The sequence below is a fragment of the Schistocerca gregaria genome, chromosome 1, assembly GCF_023897955.1.
Source record: "Schistocerca gregaria isolate iqSchGreg1 chromosome 1, iqSchGreg1.2, whole genome shotgun sequence".
Lineage (NCBI taxonomy): Eukaryota > Metazoa > Arthropoda > Insecta > Orthoptera > Acrididae > Schistocerca > Schistocerca gregaria.
The window spans coordinates 521,451,640-521,471,045 of NC_064920.1; the positions used below are offsets into that span (position 1 = coordinate 521,451,640).

Consider the following 19,406-nt stretch of genomic DNA (forward strand, 5'->3'; position numbering starts at 1 on the left):
ATAAAATGGAAAAGAAATAAAGGCAGGCACATAGCCAGACTGAAAGCTTATCGTGTTTCAGTACGTACAGATTGGTAGATGTGACTGGTGCTGCGTTGTAGACGCCAGCCGCGTACGGCTCAAACTGTCCTAACTTCTTTGACTCTTCCGACTTGATCGAGATATCACTGCTTCTACGGCTTTTGGATTAGTTAAGACAGTCTTACAAAATTTTAATTAGGTATGAATACTGTGTTGTAAACGACAGTGCCTCTTACTGTAAATGTAACTACGAGAGAACGCGGTTCTCTCACCCCGCACTGTGTATAATGTTCCGCGGGAGTTCACTATACTCTCACAAGTAATTAAGTGCACAATGTGGTCGCAACACCATCTTCCTGACCAAATTTAACTTCAAGTATTACGTTCCTTTGACAGACTCGACTTAACGCAGAATGCACCAAATCTGACTAAATAAATGAGTGTGTAGCCTCACACTTTCATATTTGTTAATAACAGCCGCTCAAGCCTAGGAGATGACTTGCTGTTTGCCGTAAAAATCGCAACAAACAGAAATATAAAGTAAAAGGAAATCCACTGATGGCGATATTTCGCAGCAACTAGTTTGGGTTGAAAATAAGCAAGTGTTTTGCATGAAGGCGAACCCACAATCCCATATTGTTGTTTGGGGACACGGACTAACGAAAGAGTTTTCAAGTTACAGTGATCGTCTTGTGATTCAGTTTCAGCCAGTGTAATTCATTACGAGATCATCTTTGAGTCGTTTTCCGCTTACACCTGAGCTAGATGACTAAGGCAACACACACTCACCCTTAGAAAACAATAGATACAAATATATACATAAATAGGTATTAATATACGTCTACCAGAAGAAAATTTATTGCTGAGAAGTTGACTGTTTACTGAATTGTTCTTGTCCAGCTATCCATTTACAACTATGAGGTTTGATGTAGTTGTTACGCAAAGGAAAAATGCTCTACTGATGTGTATTAGCTGTTCGGTGTTGTCTAAGACATTCGGATCGTACGTAATAGCACAATTTTGACTATTATAAAGATCGATCTCCTAGCCTAACCAGAGTTATCATAGAACAGAAAAATGTATAGTGGAGTGATGACAGTATCACGTCTGCATGAAATTTACAATCAAGATTGCTGTCGCTTGAATGTAATCTATTGTCATGTTTCACACTAAATCCTATCTCAACTTTTTTTAAAGTGAAAACATTATTGAATCTCGTTATATTATCACATTATAGATCCACACAATGTTAAATCATATACATGCTCCGATGTAAACACATTTCCGACTGTACGAGTAATGTGTTATCGCAAATTATAACTGCGGGAGAAAATTCTGTTATTGTTAATGTTATTGACATGCTGTAGCATACTATTTTTTGCTTTCCTAAGAAAACACTATCGGTGCTATCTGGTGTTTGTTCAGATTACTCTACCAGTTCACAGAACTTCAGTTTTTCGCACGATGTAACAACGAGCTGATACGGTGTAATCGGTGAATCGCAAATATGGCTCACCTGGAGATATGCTGTAGAGGAGGCAGTTCTTTGGTGCCATCGCGATGCTACTGTTTCTGTAAGAACGTTGGACCACAGCAAAATGGCGGTGCCTGGCTCGCCGATCAGAAAATTAACTACCAAACCTTCAAATAAACTCCCAGCAGCTGCTCTGGCATGTGCTCTGTGGTCGAATGCCCACTGTAAAATAACTATTAACTGTTTCCGAACAGTATTGGGGACGGGATACGTCAGGTCAGTAAATTTAGCAAATGATGATTTTGAACTTCCAACAATGACGACTGAGTGATTGAGTTTTAACTAGCAGACCGTCCTTTTATTAATTCTGAAATATATCGGAATGATCTGAAGCTTGGACCTGCACATTGTTTAGTCTAACCTTTTACGGTAATTCGCAGTTCAATGCACAAAATAGAGTTGGTCGGTCTGAACTTCATCGCCCGTAGAACAGTAAAAATCACTACCTCTTTTCTGTGTAATGTTACGCGAAAAAACTTCAGTTTGCTACTCGGAGACGTCACTGAGTAACTTAAATTTATAGCTTACTGTTCTAGATTGTTCATATATTCTCAGTTTCTTCTTCATTGCGTCTGTTGCAATGCGCTTGAAGTAAATATTCTCACGTGTAATCCTTCTTTTCGTCTTTGGTCTTCGCCTCTTCGACTTTCCTTTTCTGCGTCGATCTTCGGAATGAAATCTTCTCCTTGATATATTAGCAAACTACTGCTACAATAGTGAAGCAGTAGTTTCCAGAAACTTCCGAATTCAACTAGTCTCTCCTTGTAAATTACAGCGTTTTCCGCCACAGTACACTGTCCCTGAGCTCTTCCAGCTTCCTCCACTTTCTACCGCCACTAAAACTATTGCCTCACCATACGCTAATCAATTTTCACGGAATTGACTCCGCACTCGTGTCCGAACTTCCAAGCATATTTCAGACCCGCTCTCAGCCGTCACGTACGGACAAACAATTTTCTGTATGGATAGCAGGGATGTTCAAGAAAGACTGACTCTAAATTTTTTCCTTCCGTTAAGTAACTTCTAGCGACGTCTGTCCGTGCGCCGTTAAACTACGTACTCTAGTGACAAGTCACTACAAATTTCAGCTATTGCTCTTTAACTTGAGTGTTCGATAAGGCCACGGGATGGTGTAGACTTCTACATTTGCAAGACACACTACCGTCACAGCAGATCACTATAAGAACGTCCCAAAGCAATTGGTAAAGTATCTCACACCCAATAAACCTTGGAACATCATTGGACAACAGAAGCTTCATCACGATAATGCCAGACCACATGTCACTAACTATGTTATTGAGTTTCTGGCACAAAAATGCATCTCTACGGCACCCAGCCCACCTTATAGTACCGACCTGGCTCCGTGTATGCCTTCCCTTAACACGACTGCCATAAAGGAACATAGACAACGACACCAAGGACAGGAAAGTTTTAGAGGTGGCCCTGAAGAGAATGTGAAGGAACGGCTTCCTGCACGTTTGCCAGACATGGCAAAGCAGGTAGGACAAGTGCATTGCATTGGGGAGTGGAATGGAAATGAAGACGCCGTGCCTCCTGAGAGAGCGTAGAGGAATTGGTTGGAGTATTGTGATGTGGACAAAAGTCTGTATGAGCGATTTTTTTGCAATAATTTTTTTTATGAGCATCAGTGCCAGTCTTTATTGAACAACCTTTTTAACATGTCTCCTACCGAGCTACCAAAAATGGCCAGAGGCTGTACATAATTACATTGAAAAACAGTATTACAACTGAAACGCCGGCCGCTGGTGACCGAGCGGTTCTAGGCGCTTCAGTCTGGGAATCCTGCCTCGGGCATGGATGTGTGTGATGTTCTTATGTTATTTAGGTTTAAGTAGTTCTAAGTGCTAGGGGACTGATGACCTGATATGTTAAGTCCCATAGTGCTCAGAGCCATTTGAACCAACTCAAACATCATTTTTCTCACATGTCGTTATAGACAGTTGTGGACCAAATAATGGAAAGAGGAAAACCCATGTACCTGGCGTATGATCGTTTTAGATGCTGAAGTGTGCCCGCACCCGGCCTGCGCGCCTGTGTGCCCGGGTTCCGACACAGCAGCGGCGGAGCTGGGCGAGAGCGCGGCGCGCCGGCCGTATTAACGAGGCGCGGTAATTGCGACCGGCGGGCCCGTCGTCGCTCTCGTTAGCGGACACAGACACAGACACCGGCACCAGACCTGTAAAAGGCCCTCTCGTCATTTAGATGGTAATTTACGGAACGTGCTGTGCCACCAAAGGCAGCCGTTTCTTTCCGCGCCGGCAAGCAGCATCATTACTTTTCAAGTTACTGGGGCAAATAATTGCTCCACGAAGATTGAGCAAATGTCTGTCGCCAGGCTCGTACGACGTACCGAGTGCTTATAATTAAACTGGTGGAGTTCCGAGTGCTGTAGTGCGGGCTGCAGGATGCTGAAACATCGTAGGTTATGTTCAGGAATCGTTGCGCTCGAGGAGTATACTGAGAAAAATAACAGTTCCACTTTCTGCAACAGGTGAAAATATGGCACTGTAAACAGTCAGAATGTGAAATGGTTGACGTCAAACAGTAATATCAGAAATTGAGTCCGCCTTAATGCAAAACACCATGTTATTCGTTTATTACTTTATTCTCCCAAACTAGTTCCGGCGACAAATATCACCATCATCAGTGGTTCTTTTTTTTTTTTTAATCGAAAACATGCAGAAAATAGCATAGTTATACAAATACAATAGTACATTATTACATTTTTTTACTATTCGTTACACTCTTACTGTACTGGAGTTACTCGTTGCTGGTTGTCAAAATGGTGCAAATGGCTCTGAACACTATGGGACTTAACATCTGAGGTCATCAGCCGCCTAGGACGTAGAGCTACTTAAACCTAACTAACCTAAGGACATCACACACAGCCATGCCCGAGGAAGGATTCGAACCTGCGACCGTAGCGGTCGCACGATTCCAGACTGAAGCGCCTAGAACCGCTCGGCCACAACGGCCGGCTGCTGTTTGTCGTAGCAGCAACTGAGTAAAGTAATAATGCCTTTTATCCCTCTATATTTGCATACAGCCATACTCTGAATCTGACTTAAGGCGTTGTGACTGTATCATGTACCACTATTATCCTCCCCACGTTTCCTCTCTTGTGTGATCGTTCAAATTTAAGCTGTTATTAATTGTAATAGCTGGGTATTTAATTGGATCAACAACTTTTAAATTTGTCTCATTTATCGTGTAACTGAAATTTTGCATATTGTAGTGTCCATATGGAGGACGTCGGGCGTGTCATTGTTTAGAGAAAGTTACCACTTTCGAATCATAAACATATATTTTCCAAATCATTTTCCTCTTTTATGATCACTTCACTGGACGGTTAGTGACAGTATCGTCTGAAAACAATCTGGGACGGCTGTTCAGATTGTCTGTTAAATGTTTATAAACATTGAGAACAGCGAGTTCTTCGCGCTGGATAACCCGAGATATCGCTTCTTTTCACTCGATGACTCGTAGTCTATTACTACGAACTGTGACCTTTTTCATAGAAAATAACGAATCTAGTCGCACAACTGAGAAGATACTCCATAGCAAGACGATTTGTATAGAGGCTGCTTGAGAAGAACGACGTCAAAAGTCTTCTGGAAAACTATAAACATGAAATCAACTATAGATATCCTGGCGGTAGCACTCACTGCTCCGGACGAATAAAGATTCATTTCTGTTTCACAATAATGATGTTTTTTGAATTCGTGCCCTTTGTGTGGCAGTGTTTTTGTCATAATGTTTGAACTACTTGGAGGCGTGGCAGATGTATGGTGCGTCACTGGAGGCACTTCCAGTTCGCCATTTGGTGGTTCCTCAGGGAACAGGAGGTGGTTGTAACCTGTGTACGCCGCTGGGCGCAGTAAAAGAAGAGTGTCTTTTAACCATTTATTTCTGCAAATACATCTCTCCTTTAGCGATACTTCGGCGGTCCCCTGCCACTGCTTGTCAGGGTGCGCTGCGAGCACCCAGCAGCTACTCTGGAAGTGGATACTGCGTCTCCACCTTCTGCACTCGAAGAAGGTGGTGCTTGCGTATGTGGCCTACACACGCCGGCCTAGGTCCTCGATCCCCTCCCGTAACTGTGGCTCATCTCTGCTCTCTCAACCGCGATGACGGTTGTCGCGCGGTCGAGAAGTGCGCCGACCCTGGCCTGCCGGGCAAGTAGGCCCTGTGGCTTCGTTGAAGTTTCACGAACGCTGACGTCCTGGCCCGAGACCCCAGGCCTTCCCATCTGCGTTGGTGGCTGTCGGCAGCGTCCAACTCGTGACTGGTGCTCCGGCGGCTTTGGCGGTGTTGCGTACGAGCAGGAAATCTACAACAGACTTATTCCTAGCGTTAATACCGTGTGAAGCAATCGAGTACGCGCGTTCTGTCCTTCGGACCAACTCCCCCCTCAACTTACATGCTGGAGTATTTATAGTGCGAAATGTCGACTGGTGTTGACCCTACGTCACTTGTAGTGACCGCAAAGGCTTTCCTAATACGAATGTATCAGCGAATCATATCGCGCCCTATTTGCTTAACACATTTTTTACACCAACAGATGGTCTATAACAATATCCAATACGCCTTCTTGCGTTAGCGACGCGACTTCGCACTTCACGTAACAAGGAGACGTGATACTTCTCGGTCGTATTGCTTCACTAAGCTCTTGCTGATGTTAGCTGCCCAGTTCGCGCAAAGCGCCGATGTCCTGCTTTCCGCCTAACCTGCTAACGTGATGAAACGCTGTCGTTCCGTGTCGCGCTTGTTGACACTCCGCAACGAACACAAAATGAACGAGGTCTCGCAATTATGGAGTTGTGCGGCCAGTTTCCTGATACAGAGTTGGTACTAACAACAGTATATGTTAAAAATTACATTTCCAATCGATGCCAATGATATAGGTCTGTAATTCAGTGGATTACGTTTCCTATCTAATGTATCGTGTAACCCGTGGAGCTTTTCATTTCTTAGGTACCACATTTCGAAGAGCGAGCGGTTATATACGACTGATAAAAATGGGATTATTTTACAGCATATTCCGACAGGAAATTAATTGGTACACAACTCGTACTGAAAGACTTGCCTTTATTAAGCGGCTAAAGTTGCTTCCCTACATCTACTTCTACATTACTCACGTTGGCAGCTGTTTTTGACTCGAATTGTGGAATGTTTACTGCATCTTCTTTGGCGAAGGAATTTCGGAAAACCGTGTTTAGTAACTTCGCTTTAGTGCCGCTGCTATTTCGTTTTTTATTCAACGTTGGCAATCCATTACTTTTTTTTTGTTTAATTCCCGGAACCTGTCTAGATATAGGGAGCAACAAAGTTGTCGGAATATCTTTTTATAAGCCCACCTTTCCGCCAAAATTTCGTGTGTTAACAACACGTCGAGCATACCTCTACATCTACATTTATACTCCGCAAGCCACCCAACGGTGTGTAGCGGAGGGCACTTTACGTGCCACTGTCATTACCTTCCTTTCCTGTTCCAGTCGCGTATGGTTCGCGGAAAGAAAGACTGCGGGAAAGCCTCCGTGCGCGCTAGAATCTCTCTAATTTTACATTCGTGATCTCCTCGGGAGGTATAAGTGGAGGGAGGCAACATATTCGATACCTTATCCAGAAACGCACCCTCTCGAAACCTGGACAGCAAACTACACCGCGATGCAGAGCGCCTCTCTTGCAGAGTCTGCCACTTGAGTTTGCTAAACATCTCCGTAACGCTATCTCGCTTACCAAATAACCCTCTGACGAAACGCGCCGCTCTTCTTTGGATCTTCTCTATCTCCTCTGTCAACCCGACCTGGTACGGATCCCACACTGATGAGCGATACTCAAGTATAGCTCGAACGAGTGTTTTGTAAGCCACCTGTGCCATAACCCCCTTCCCCGTACCTCGCGCAACTTGGAAGAAGCCGACCCATTGTCCCTTTATTCAGCCGCACTGTACGAAAAACTGGCGACCGCGGCGACTCCCGTAGCTGTCCTGTGGACTTTATGGCCGTACCGCTCCTTTTGTGAGCCCGTTTGCAAGGCTAGTAACCAGCGTAGGCTGATTTTATGGGATACATACGCCTACTTCGTGCAGCGGTCACGTGGCTTTGTCTGTCAGTAGCTGATTTGTGGCTTCTGTTACGCTGCGACCGTGGTATCCAAAGTATTTGCCAGATCGAAAGGACATAACACAATGGAGTTGCTCAGGGCAGTAGCACATAAAGATGAAGATTTGTGGAGCACATTTTTCCTAACTCTTAACTGGTAATGAAGTCTAAAACATTTTTTATTCTTCGAAAGAGAGATTTTGAGTGTTGCCTTTAGCACCCGCGACTGAATTCTTTTTTTCTAATGCGACAGTATGTCCATTCTTCTTCGAAGACAACGTGTGAAAGCCCTAGGTCTTTAACCTGTTTCACCGTACTAAAAATGACTTTCTACGTTTCTTTGCGTTGTTTCTTTCGGGAATTTACTATAATGATATCATATTCAGTCTTAGCCAATAGTCAGCTTTAAAATGCATCCAATAATTTTCTTGGTATTTTCTGAATAATGAAACCATTTTTTAAAAAAACCATAGTAATTATATATATATATATATATATATATATATATATATATATATATATATATATTGCCAGTTTCGGTCTGCGGCCATTTTCATATATTGTCGTCGGTGATGTGTGAGACACATCTTGCCAGGACTTACTTTTCGTTAGAGTAGATTTTCCGTGTTAATTTTCAAGCTGTTCAAAATGTACCTATATCATTCAGTATTTTCACTGTATGATTTTTTACTAAGCTGTTGTTTCAGGAACAGCAAAACATCTGAACTGATTGAAAGAAGTGAGCGCTATTGAAGGAAGTGATGTACGCTACTACTTTTTAAAAAAGGCAAAACCATATACTAAGCTTGGTAAAACTTAATGTTGAGAGTTACCTACTAGAAATAAATTCTCTTTTCAGATACGGAAGTGCCACTCGAAGATAAAAAGCACTTCTGTGAAATATATTGGATTTTACAGATATCCATCGGGTCTTTCACTTTGTTGTTGTGTAAGTGTTTTTGGAGTGCGCTATATTTATCAGCCGTGTCAAACTCAAGTTATCTCTTCTTGGACAAGAGCTCTCCAAAAAATATCCTGTTGCTCCGATTTCTGAGAAATTTCTGACGAACGAAATATATCAAGAAATTTGTCATAGGAAAGTTTTCTTGAACAGTACTGCACCGCAGGCCATTCTGGATGGCTCACTGCTGTTATATAACACAGGTTTGTTACATATATTATTGATCGATAGGAGTTTAGGACACAAGAGATGTATAAAGAACTTTGGATGACTTCTGCAGTCCACTAAAATTGGCTTTGAAATACTTGTAATTAGGGTGAAAATTAAAGACGGTCACAGAGAGCTCGTCATCTTGTGAGCAAGAGAACACTGAGCAAGTGAGTGACAGAGTAATGGTGGAAAAACCACAACACATCAGTTCCTCGGCGCACTTGTCGGATAGCGGCTGTTGCCATTGTCAACGCCAGCGCCGGTTTCCCAGGAACGGAGACTATTCGTGTGATCCAGACTGGAGACAGTGGTTCAGCCTTCCCTTAGGCCAGCTAAACGGCGGTGATCTGTCCTGGCTCTGCTGTTGTCAAAGGATAGGTGTTTCCTCAGGATGACCACGGCTTTCAAATAACCTTTCGTAGGCAAGAAATGGCACTCTACAGCCAGTATTTTGAGCATTGGCAGTAATGGTCAATTGAAGAGCCTACGTTCTCCTCTGGAAGCTGATTGACCGAAAAGGTGTGCATGTTTTAAAATATTACCCTAAGACAAAAAAAGAGACCGTCCACAAAGGAATTATCCGAATGGAACTGAAACCGGTAGATGCAATTTACATATACGGACATGAAAATGATTAGAATTTCAAAAAAAGTGGGTGATATATTCAAGAGAAAAGACTTCACAAACTGAGCAGGGCAATAACGCGTTGGACGCGTCTGGCCCTTAGGTAAGCAGTTATTCGGTTTGGCAATGACTGACAGAGTTGTTGGATTAAGTGCAAAATCCTGCCGAATTGGCGCATTGTATGGACAAAATCCCGAGCTGATTGGTGGCCCCTCACATAATGCTCCAAACGCGTTCGGAGGTGCGAGCGGGCGATATCTTGCTGAAATGTAAGCCTATCTTTCGTGAGTCCCGCTTCGAACTGAGGCTCTATGAGCGGCGAAGACATGTTTCGAGACGTCTCGGACAGCAGTTTAATACCAAGCTGACTGTCCCCCGCCGTATGGCCATTTCATTTCGTAGGAGCTCCTTTTTGGTTTTCATGTGCGGCAGCCTTGCAGCACAGCGGTACGTCGACGATATTCCACGCCTCGTTCCATTGCTCTTCATGGCAAGCCATTCCCGAGCTTACATTTCAAAATGGTAGGGAAAGGTCGGGAAAGAGAACGCACTTACAAGGGAGCCTCCCCATCGCACCCCCCTCAGATTTAGTTATAAGTTGGCACAGTGGATAGGCCTTGAAAAACTGAACACAGATCAATCGAGAAAACGGGAAGAAGTTGTGTGAGACCATGAAAAAAATAAGCAAAATAAAAAAACTGAGTAGTCCATGTGCAAGATAGGCAACATCAAGGACAGTGTGAGCTCATGAGCGCCGTGGTCCCTTGGTTAGCGCGAGCAGCTGCGGAACGAGAGGTCCTTGGTTCAAGTCTTCCCTCGAGTGAAAAAGTTAATTTTTTTTATTTTCAGACAATTATTATCTCTCCTTCCGTCCGTGTGATGCGAGGTAACTGCGCCGTACCATGGGGTCGCTACACCTAAACACTTCTTTGGGAGTGATTATCACACCCACACGAGAACCTAAATCGAGCAAGGTAGAAGAATCTTTTTACCCATTCGCCAAGTGTATAAGTTAGGTGGGTCGACAACATATTTCTGTCGGGGGACGCACATGCCGTCACCAGTGTCCTACAGAATATATCAGACGTGTTTTCCTGTGCATGAATCGGTTGACCTATAACCTTGCGATCAAATGTTTTCGGTTCCCATTGGAGAGTGGAGAGGCACGTCCTATCGTCTACTAATCGCACGGTTTTGCGGTGCTATCGCAAAACACAGACATTAAACTTACTACAGTGAACAGAGACGTCAATGAGCGAACGGACAGATAATAAATTTGTGAAAATTAAGAAAGTAAACTTTTCACTCTAGGGAAGACTTGAACCAAGGACCTCTCGTTCCACAGCTGCTCACGCTACCCACGGGACCACGGCCCTCCTGAGCTCACACTGTCCTTGATTTTGCCTATCTTGCGCATGGATTACTCAATTTGTATGGTTCAAATGGCTCTGAGCACTATGGGACTTAACATCTATGGTCATCAGTCCCCTAGAACTTAGAGCTACTTACACCTAACTAACCTAAGAACAACACACAACACCCAGCCATCACGAGGCAGAGAAAATCCCTGACCCCGCCGGGAATCGAACCCGGGAACCCGGGCGCGGGAAGCGAGAACGCTACTGCACGACCACGAGATGCGGGCTACTCAATTTGTATATTTTGCTTATTTTTTCATAGTTCCACACAGCTTCTTCCTGTTTTCTCGATTGATCTGTGTTCAGTTTTTCAAGGCCTATCCACTGTACCAACTTATAACTAAATCTGAGGGGGGTGCGATAGGGAGGTTCCCTTGTTAGCATTTAACCGCTTATATCTAGTAGATGAGAACGTTAAAACGAACATTTCTTACAACAAATTATTGCTGGTTTATTTATGAACAACATATATCAGTTACAACTGCCTAACTTTTAACACAGACTTTAAATGTCAACGTATGTAAAACACTGCTAGTTCGTACTCTTAGCCGCATCTTCTGGTGAGTGTGTGTGACATGTAGTCAAAGAAAATGCACCATTTCCTTCATAAACTATGCGTTCCTTATGTCACCATGATACCTAGGCGAAACGTTGCAGCCGGCCGGGGTGGCCGAGCGGTTCTAGGCGCTACAGTCTGGAACCGCATGACCGGTACGGTCGCAGTTTCGAATCCTGCTTCGGGCATGGATGTGTGTGATGTCCTTAGGTTAGTTAGGTTTAAGTAGTTCTAAGTTCTGGGGGACTGATGACCTCAGATGTTAAGTCCCATAGTGCTCAGAGCCATTTGAACCATTTTTTTGAAACGTTGCAAAGCGATGTAAAGTGATGTGAGCACGTAAGGATGGTAGCAGGGAATACGAACGTGCAGCATCGGTATATTACGAGAGTTTTAGCTGCTCCACAAAGGAGACTGCCAATACGATGCTCTTGAGTGCTGTTAGTGTGTGGGATGCCCACCGGGTGAGATTAACGTAAGGCATCATTCATAAATGTGCAGCTAGATGTGTTTCCTGCGGATTCGATCAACACGCGTGTACTACGGAGATCCTTCGTGAACTCAAATGGGAGTCCCTAAAAGGAAGACTTACCTTTTAGGGAACGCTACTGAGAAAATTTGGTGAACCAGCATTTGAAGTTAACTGCTGAACGATTCTACTGCTACCAAGGTACATTTCGCGTAAAGCTGCAAAGATACGGTCAGAGAAATTAGGGCACGTGCGCAAGCATATAGACAGTCGTTTTTCCCTCGTTCATTTGCAAGTGGAACAGACAAGGCAGTGAATAGCAGTAGTACATGACATCCTCCACTACACATCGCAAGGTGTCTTGCGGAGTGTGTATGTGATGTGGAAAGATGCAGGGTTCACTACTGTCATGTTAGGTTACAAGAGAGCAGGGGGAGACGTGTTGCCAGGCCGAGTCAAGTCATAATATAACCTCGACACTTTTAGTGTTTCTCTTCATGTCTTGAAACGTTCCTTCCATAGCTTAACGATCCAGTGTCCATGAGGTTCCATGAAATGTTTGCCTAGCTTGTACGTAAACAGAACGAAGGCTTCTTAACAACACGCAATAGTTTTAGGTACTATTAAAAGGCGTATTTTCCGTGTGTAGCACAACTATAGGTTGGTGTGAAGATATATGACGGATCGTCCTGGAAGTAAGGTGATAGTCGATCACCAGCTGAAGAAACTGAGGTGCTCAAAGAACACCGATTCACGCACTTCTAATCACCACCTGCAGAAAGAAACTCTTTAGGTTTGTAGATGATTGTCTCTGCAGCTTAGTGAACAAAAAAGTGTGTGTGTGTGTGTGTGTGTGTGTGTGTGTGTGAGTGGTGGTTGTTACAGTGAACGGGGGAGTCTCCATCGTGTCACGAGCAGAAATTTCCTCGCGCAGCGCTAATGGCAAGGGGTGTGGGGCTGAGTTTCAAGAGCGAACTTCATCAGCGAGCGAAAGAAAAAGCAAAAAGAGGAGAAAAACGGCGGGCCCTCCATCCCGGCCTCCTTTCACCGTCTGTGTGTGTGTGTGTGTGTGTGTGTGTGATGCGGGAAGGGAGGAAGAGATTCGCTGCTGTTCTGTGATAGGCACAGCCGCCTCTCTGGCTTGAGACAAATTCGTCACGAGCGCCATGAATAAATGGATACCTATGACAAAATCCGAATTGTTTTTCAAATCAGTCTGTGGCCTCATTTCAACATTTTGTAGTCTACTCACTTTCCCCTTTCTCCACAAATAGCAACGGATGAAAGAACCTCGCCATTGTTATGCTAGCGGTAGTAGAGAAGCGAAATAAATACGAAGGGAATCTAGCCAACTAAACATATGAAAAACTATTTCAGGAGCATAATTACCAAGGTACAACATGCTTTAGTTCATGCATAGAGTATTCATTGCCGATGTTCCTGTGTCTGAATTATTGAGAAACTGTGTCTCGGCGTTCTCCTTTTTTCTTTAAATGCACGTTTTCCAATTACTTGAAAAATAGAGCATTCCAGTTAAACATGAAAACATTTCTTAAGGAATAGTTGTACATTAAATTATGTGTAGGTTCATTAATGTCATACATACAGATCTTAATGTATTCATTTATTTCATTTCAAATGCTTTAGATATGTACATGGCAACCATATTCTGAATACTGTGCCGGAAGACAAATAGCATGAAAAACTATGAAGTGCACAAACACGAGCAGAAACACTAGGGATGGCTGTCGCACTTCCAGCGGTTAATAGGCTCCGCTATTCGACTTTCATTTAGTGAAGATACGAAGATGTCCGCTGGAGACAATGGAATGGAATCACAAATCTGCAAATAAATTGAGTGCTATAGACTACAAGTAAGACTCGGAACATTACTGACAAAAATAGACGACGTGAATGGCAAAGAAACGGTATACGATTTGGAACGTGGAATTTAAGGAGTCTGTACAAGACAGGAGCTGCAATCACTGTGGTCAAGGAAATTCAGAGGTACGAACTAGAGCTAGTTGCACTGCAGGAAATCCGGTGGGACGATGCTGGGAGCATTGATGTTGAAAACTGTACAATTCTGTATGGAGCCTGTGAACGAGGTCATCTGTTAGGCACTGGTTTCTGCGTCAGTAAGACGTTGGCCACTAATGTTTCAGAATTCGTTTCAGTCAACCCAAGAATATCTGTTCTAACAATGGAAGTAAAGCATATTAAGGCGTCTTTTGTGAACTGTCATGCTCCCACGGAGGAGAGCGAATGTGAAGTGAAAGACGAGTTCTATGCACAGCTAGAGGCAGTGATGGACGCTATACCAAATGGACACCTGAGGATCCTCCTCGGTGATATGAATGCCAAGGTTGGGAAAGAACAGATATTCCAAGACACAACAGGTAGGCACAGTCTACACAACCTAAGCAATGACAATCGAGTTAGGTTTATCAGTTTCGCTATATCATTAAGGTTGTTCATCTCCAGCACAAACTTACAGCGGAAAAACATACATAAAGGAACCTGGGTATCAACAGATGGGAGAACTGTAAATCAAATAGACCATGTTGCCGTTGATCTCAGAGCCAAGAGATGGGTGTTAGACATTAAGACAGCGCGGGGTGCCGAAGATGAGAGTGATCATTTCCTGGTCAGAGGCCGTTTAAACATACAATGTAAAGGAAGGACGGGGCCTAAGTTAAAAAGAGTGGGAAAGTACCATGTGGAGAAACTGAAAGATGAGGCAACGAAGATCAGATACCAGTTGCAACTTAGTAACCGCTTTGAAGCACTCCGTGAAGTGGACGCGAATCAGGACCTCGAACTAATGTGGGGAAACATCCAGAGCTCAGTTAGGGATTCAGCAAAGGAAACACTCATGGGAAACCCAGTGGGCAAGAAGATCTGGTTTGGAAAGGAATGTGCAGATGCCCTGGAAAGGAGAAAGGAAGCCAGGAACAAATGGCGGAAGGGGACAAATCTAGCACAGGCCAAAGCACAATTTGAGGAGGTCCGAAAGACTGAACAAGCAATGCTGAGAAGAGCAAAGAGGAAATACATAAGGAATATCATCACTGAAGCAGAAACAGAGTTCAGAGGATAAAAGACGAGGGAAATGTTTCTCAGGGTGAAGTACCTCTGCAAAGGTCACCAGGCCAAGCAGAAATTTGTCAAAGATTCCCGTGATAAGATGCTGACGAACGATAGGGACATAGCTAAGAGATGGAAAGAGTACTTTCGACAGCTGCTAAATTGTGATGAACCCGAACTACAGTTTGATTTCCAGTACCCAATTACAGCCGATGCAGACTATCCCCCACCTACCCTGGATGAGATAAAAACCAGAATCAGTCACCTTAAACAGAATAAGAGTCCAGGTGAAGATGGAATATAGAATTCAGAAAGCGGACGTAATTACTTTGATACTTAACTTTAATCCATTAATGATGAACGTCGCTGTTGACGGTACATGATTCACAATATTGTCTGTTCAGAATACATTCTTGGAGAATATGGCGCCTTGCTAGGTCGTAGCAAATGACGTAGCTGAAGGCTATACTAAACTGTCGTCTCGGCAAATGGGAGCGTATGTAGACAGTGAACCATCGGTAGCAAAGTCGGCTGTACAACTGGGGCGAGTGCTAGGGAGTCTCTCTAGACTAGACCTGCCGTGTGGCGGCGCTCGGTCTGCAATCACTGATGGTGGCGACACGCGGGTCCGCTGTATACTAACGGACCGCGGCCGATTTAAGGGCTACCACCTAGCAAGTGTGGTGTCTGGCGGTGACACCACAGTTGAAGTTATCGTGATGGCGAAATTTTGGAATGACTTTGGATGACATTCCAACAACGTTAAACATTATTACTGATTTTGACAGTACGTGACACAGTATGTATTCATTTTCACAAAGTGACGATGGATAACCGAACAGTTCTAGGAATGTAGCTGCGACGTTTTGAAGATTCGATGAAGCATAAGGTGGTGCCTCCCTTGCAATGTTACATTGGATACAAAGCTTGGGTCCACCACACCAACGATAGAGATAGAGAGAGAGAGAGAGAGAGAAAGAGAAAGAGAGAGAGAGAGAGAGAGAGAGAAACGGGGGAGGGTTAGAAATGGTACCATTTCTTCTCGCCAAAAGTAAAGTATTTCGAACTTAGCTATCAACGTAACTGGCTGTCTCTATCACTTCTTTAGGGCGAAACAGGCATCAACTTGGAGTATTTCTGTCTTTGAGGGATCGCGAATGGGTTCGGCCCGCTAACGGAGGATCTTGTGTAGAAACTCGTGTAGGGTGTTCTGCATAATTCGGTACGTACGCAGCATCTATCGACGTGGGGTCCGGCCGGGGGGGGGGTTACGTTTGTAGCTTAGCCGCGCGGGATGGACTGTGCGGCTGGTCCCGGCGGAGGTTCGAGTCCTCCCTCGGGCATGTGTGTGTGTGTGTGTGTGTGTGTGTGTGTGTGTGTGTGTGTGTGTGTGTGTGTGTGTTTGTCCTTAGGATAATTTAGGTTAAGTAGTTTGTAAGCTTAGGGACTGATGACCTTAGTAGTTAAGTCTCATAAGATTTCACAAAGATTTGAACTTTTTTTTTATTTTAGCTAATGGCAGGAATGTGTTTCTGATTTTTGTCTGTACCCAATGAACAGAATGTTTGTGGTGGTGTTCTATCGTACATTGTGTTAGAGTTTATTCACACTGGAACATCATCGACGAACGGCCGTGTGTTCACGCTGGACGAAACTTAAACACAACACTTTGCTTAGACCAATACCGAAAGGTGAAACTTCCGAATATTTGAATCGCCAGCGAAGCGCCATCCCTTCCATTGCCAGTAAATGTCCTTTGTGGTCGCTGTGACATACTATTGCCAGCACTGGATCCCAAGTTGAGCTAAGTTGTAATTCAGTGTCTCCGCTCGCAAGATTTGTCTAGCTGCGAATTTCCACCGCTTCTTTAATTACGTTGTTACAATACGAAGATGTCTATGAGAATTTCAGTGAGCCCCATACTGAGACAGTTCTTGGCCACTGCAGATGTCTCTAGTTCGTCCAGACGCTTGTGCCGCCGACGTTCAACGCATCTGTCTTCCACGGTGCGACAAGTCTGCCCATTGTATGACTTTCCGCACTACAAATAATCTTGGTAAATACCGGAACTTCTCAAAGCAGTATTTTCCTTCACTGAGCTTAGAAAAGCTAGAGATTTTTTTGGTGGACGGAGTACGCACTCAGCATGATTTTTTTCAGTAGTCTTCCTATTTTAGAAGAAACACTGTCGACATGTGGCAAGGCGACCATTTCTGTATGTTCTCCACTCATTTCCATCTCGTGACAGAGTATTATCACGCGCCGATCGTAAGGCACAGCAAATCTCCCGTTCGGAATGTCCATTGTGCAGGAATACGGTAGGGTGGTGGAGTATGCGACATGGCGTCCTAAGTTCGCTACGTCGGATGGTGACAGCCGGCGGTCTGGAAGTACACCGGACATCCAGAAAGTTCCGAGACTGATTTTATTCCGGGCGTATAAACAAGGTGGACACAATAACTACGGTGGTTGCTTGAACTAACAGCAACTGCAGAGAGCAGACGTGCATTGCAGCAGTCAGTTGTGAGCAGGCAGCGTTAAGTAGTGGACCTTCGGCCGTCGTATGTCAGCTTTGTTGTGTTAAAAATCGCTGTGAAATAATATCTCTACACCAAATGTTCAAGGCATTCTCCAAATTCCGCGAAAAATAGGATAGCGTGGCCGGCCGGGGTGGCCGAGCGGTTCTAGGCGCTACAGTCTGGAACCGCACGACCGCTACGGTCGCAGGTTCGAATCCTGCCTCGGCTATGGCTGTGTGTGAGGTCCTTAGGTTAGTTAGGTTTAATTAGTTCTAAGTTCTAGGCGACTGATGACCTCAGAAGTTAAGTCGCATAGTGCTAAGAGCCATTTGAAACAGGCCTATGATGAAGCTTTGGATCCTGCCACAATATTATTTGATGTCATCGTATTTCCAAAGGCACTATTTTCAAGATTAGTTACAGTTCTTCCAGAGTTTCTAATTAGCCAGCTGTCTACAGCTGTAAAGTAGTATTTCTTGAATGATCCATAAACAGATATGTCAACGAGCTGAAGGCGGTGAAAGATATGGGGAGGGAAAGGCAGCAAAACAACTCCATTGTCTTTACAGAAGTTTAACACCTATATTGGCAAGTGTTAATCGTGATTGTCAAGCAACAAAAGGCAGAGATGTTCGGTTGCTGACTTTACGTGTCTGTGAAAGTGTGTTACAAAAGTTAGGAACGATGACCCAGTCATCCAACCAGATGGATGCGCAGTGCCAATGCATCCGGGCGGTCCTCCCTTTATGAAATTGTCCTTAGAGAACACGCTAAGGAAAACGAAGGGGGAGGGGGGGTATAGTGTTACCAATAGCACTGACAGCAATTTCAGTTGTAATGTTTGCCCTCGCTCAGCAGAAGTGGCTTTTGCAACTTGCCGAACCCTTTCAAAATGCTCAAATGTGTGTGAAATCTTATGGGACGCAACTGCTAAGGTCATCAGTCCCTAAGTTACACACTACAAAACCTAAATTATCCTAAGGACAAACACAAACACCCATGCCTGAGGAAGGTCTCGAACCTCCGCCGGGACCAGCCGTATAGTCCACAACTGCAGTGCCTCAGACCGCTCGGCTAATATCGTTCCTCAGCTATAATTGTGCTTGGCCGCTGAACAGTCTGCACCCCGGTTTCGTCCGCATTCCACCCATATTTGCTTTTAAACTTATGTTTTTTCACAATCATGTCTCAAATTAAAAAGAAAAAACTTCCACCGTTATGCCGATCAAAACTAATTGCCCGACTAAGGCTTGTCGCTTATGGCCCTCTTAAAGAGAGATTGGGACGTCTTTTTAAAAACTTATAAAACCATTCTGAAGTTGCCATTTTGGCATTTATCCAAGTATCTATCACTTTTACTTGATTCGCCAGTGCTAATTCAAAGGTAAGTTCCCGAACACTTTGAGGAGTTAATTCGTAGTGAATTTTAGCTCTTGTTAAAATATAGTTACTACTTACATTTTCCAAATCATCATTTCATATTTGTCGATGTTTATCATATCCCATTTTAAGTCCCTAGTTGCTATTGGTGTTTCAAGACGCGTTTCCTTTTTAGCTTTATACTTATAAAGCGTCATTTTGTATACAGCAAATGTTTTTGGTGCTTCCCTGCAGACATCCGGCCATTCTTACTTTCTTTATATGCCCTCTCAAATATATCAACGGGTATTTCGCCCCTTTCAGTTTTCTTCTTATAATTCCTCGCCTTTTCTGAAAACAAAAATACAACATAAGAAAATGCTTATGGGTTAAGTTGATTTACCATATCAACTTGTCCCAAAAGAAGCGAACTAAACTAAAATCTACTAGAAACAGGTAGCAGTTAAAATTAATGTTTAAAGTTAATATTCTTACCTTCAAACCGTGAAATCATATGATGTGT

The 19,406-nt window shown here is 43.9% G+C and overlaps 1 protein-coding gene across 29 annotated transcripts in view; it reads left to right on the plus strand.

Annotated features, from left to right (window-relative positions):
• LOC126354726 (calcium/calmodulin-dependent protein kinase type II alpha chain) overlaps positions 1–19,406 on the plus strand; it is a 976,610-nt gene that overhangs the window by 526,376 nt on the left and 430,828 nt on the right. The gene's annotated exons all lie outside the window — the stretch shown is intronic.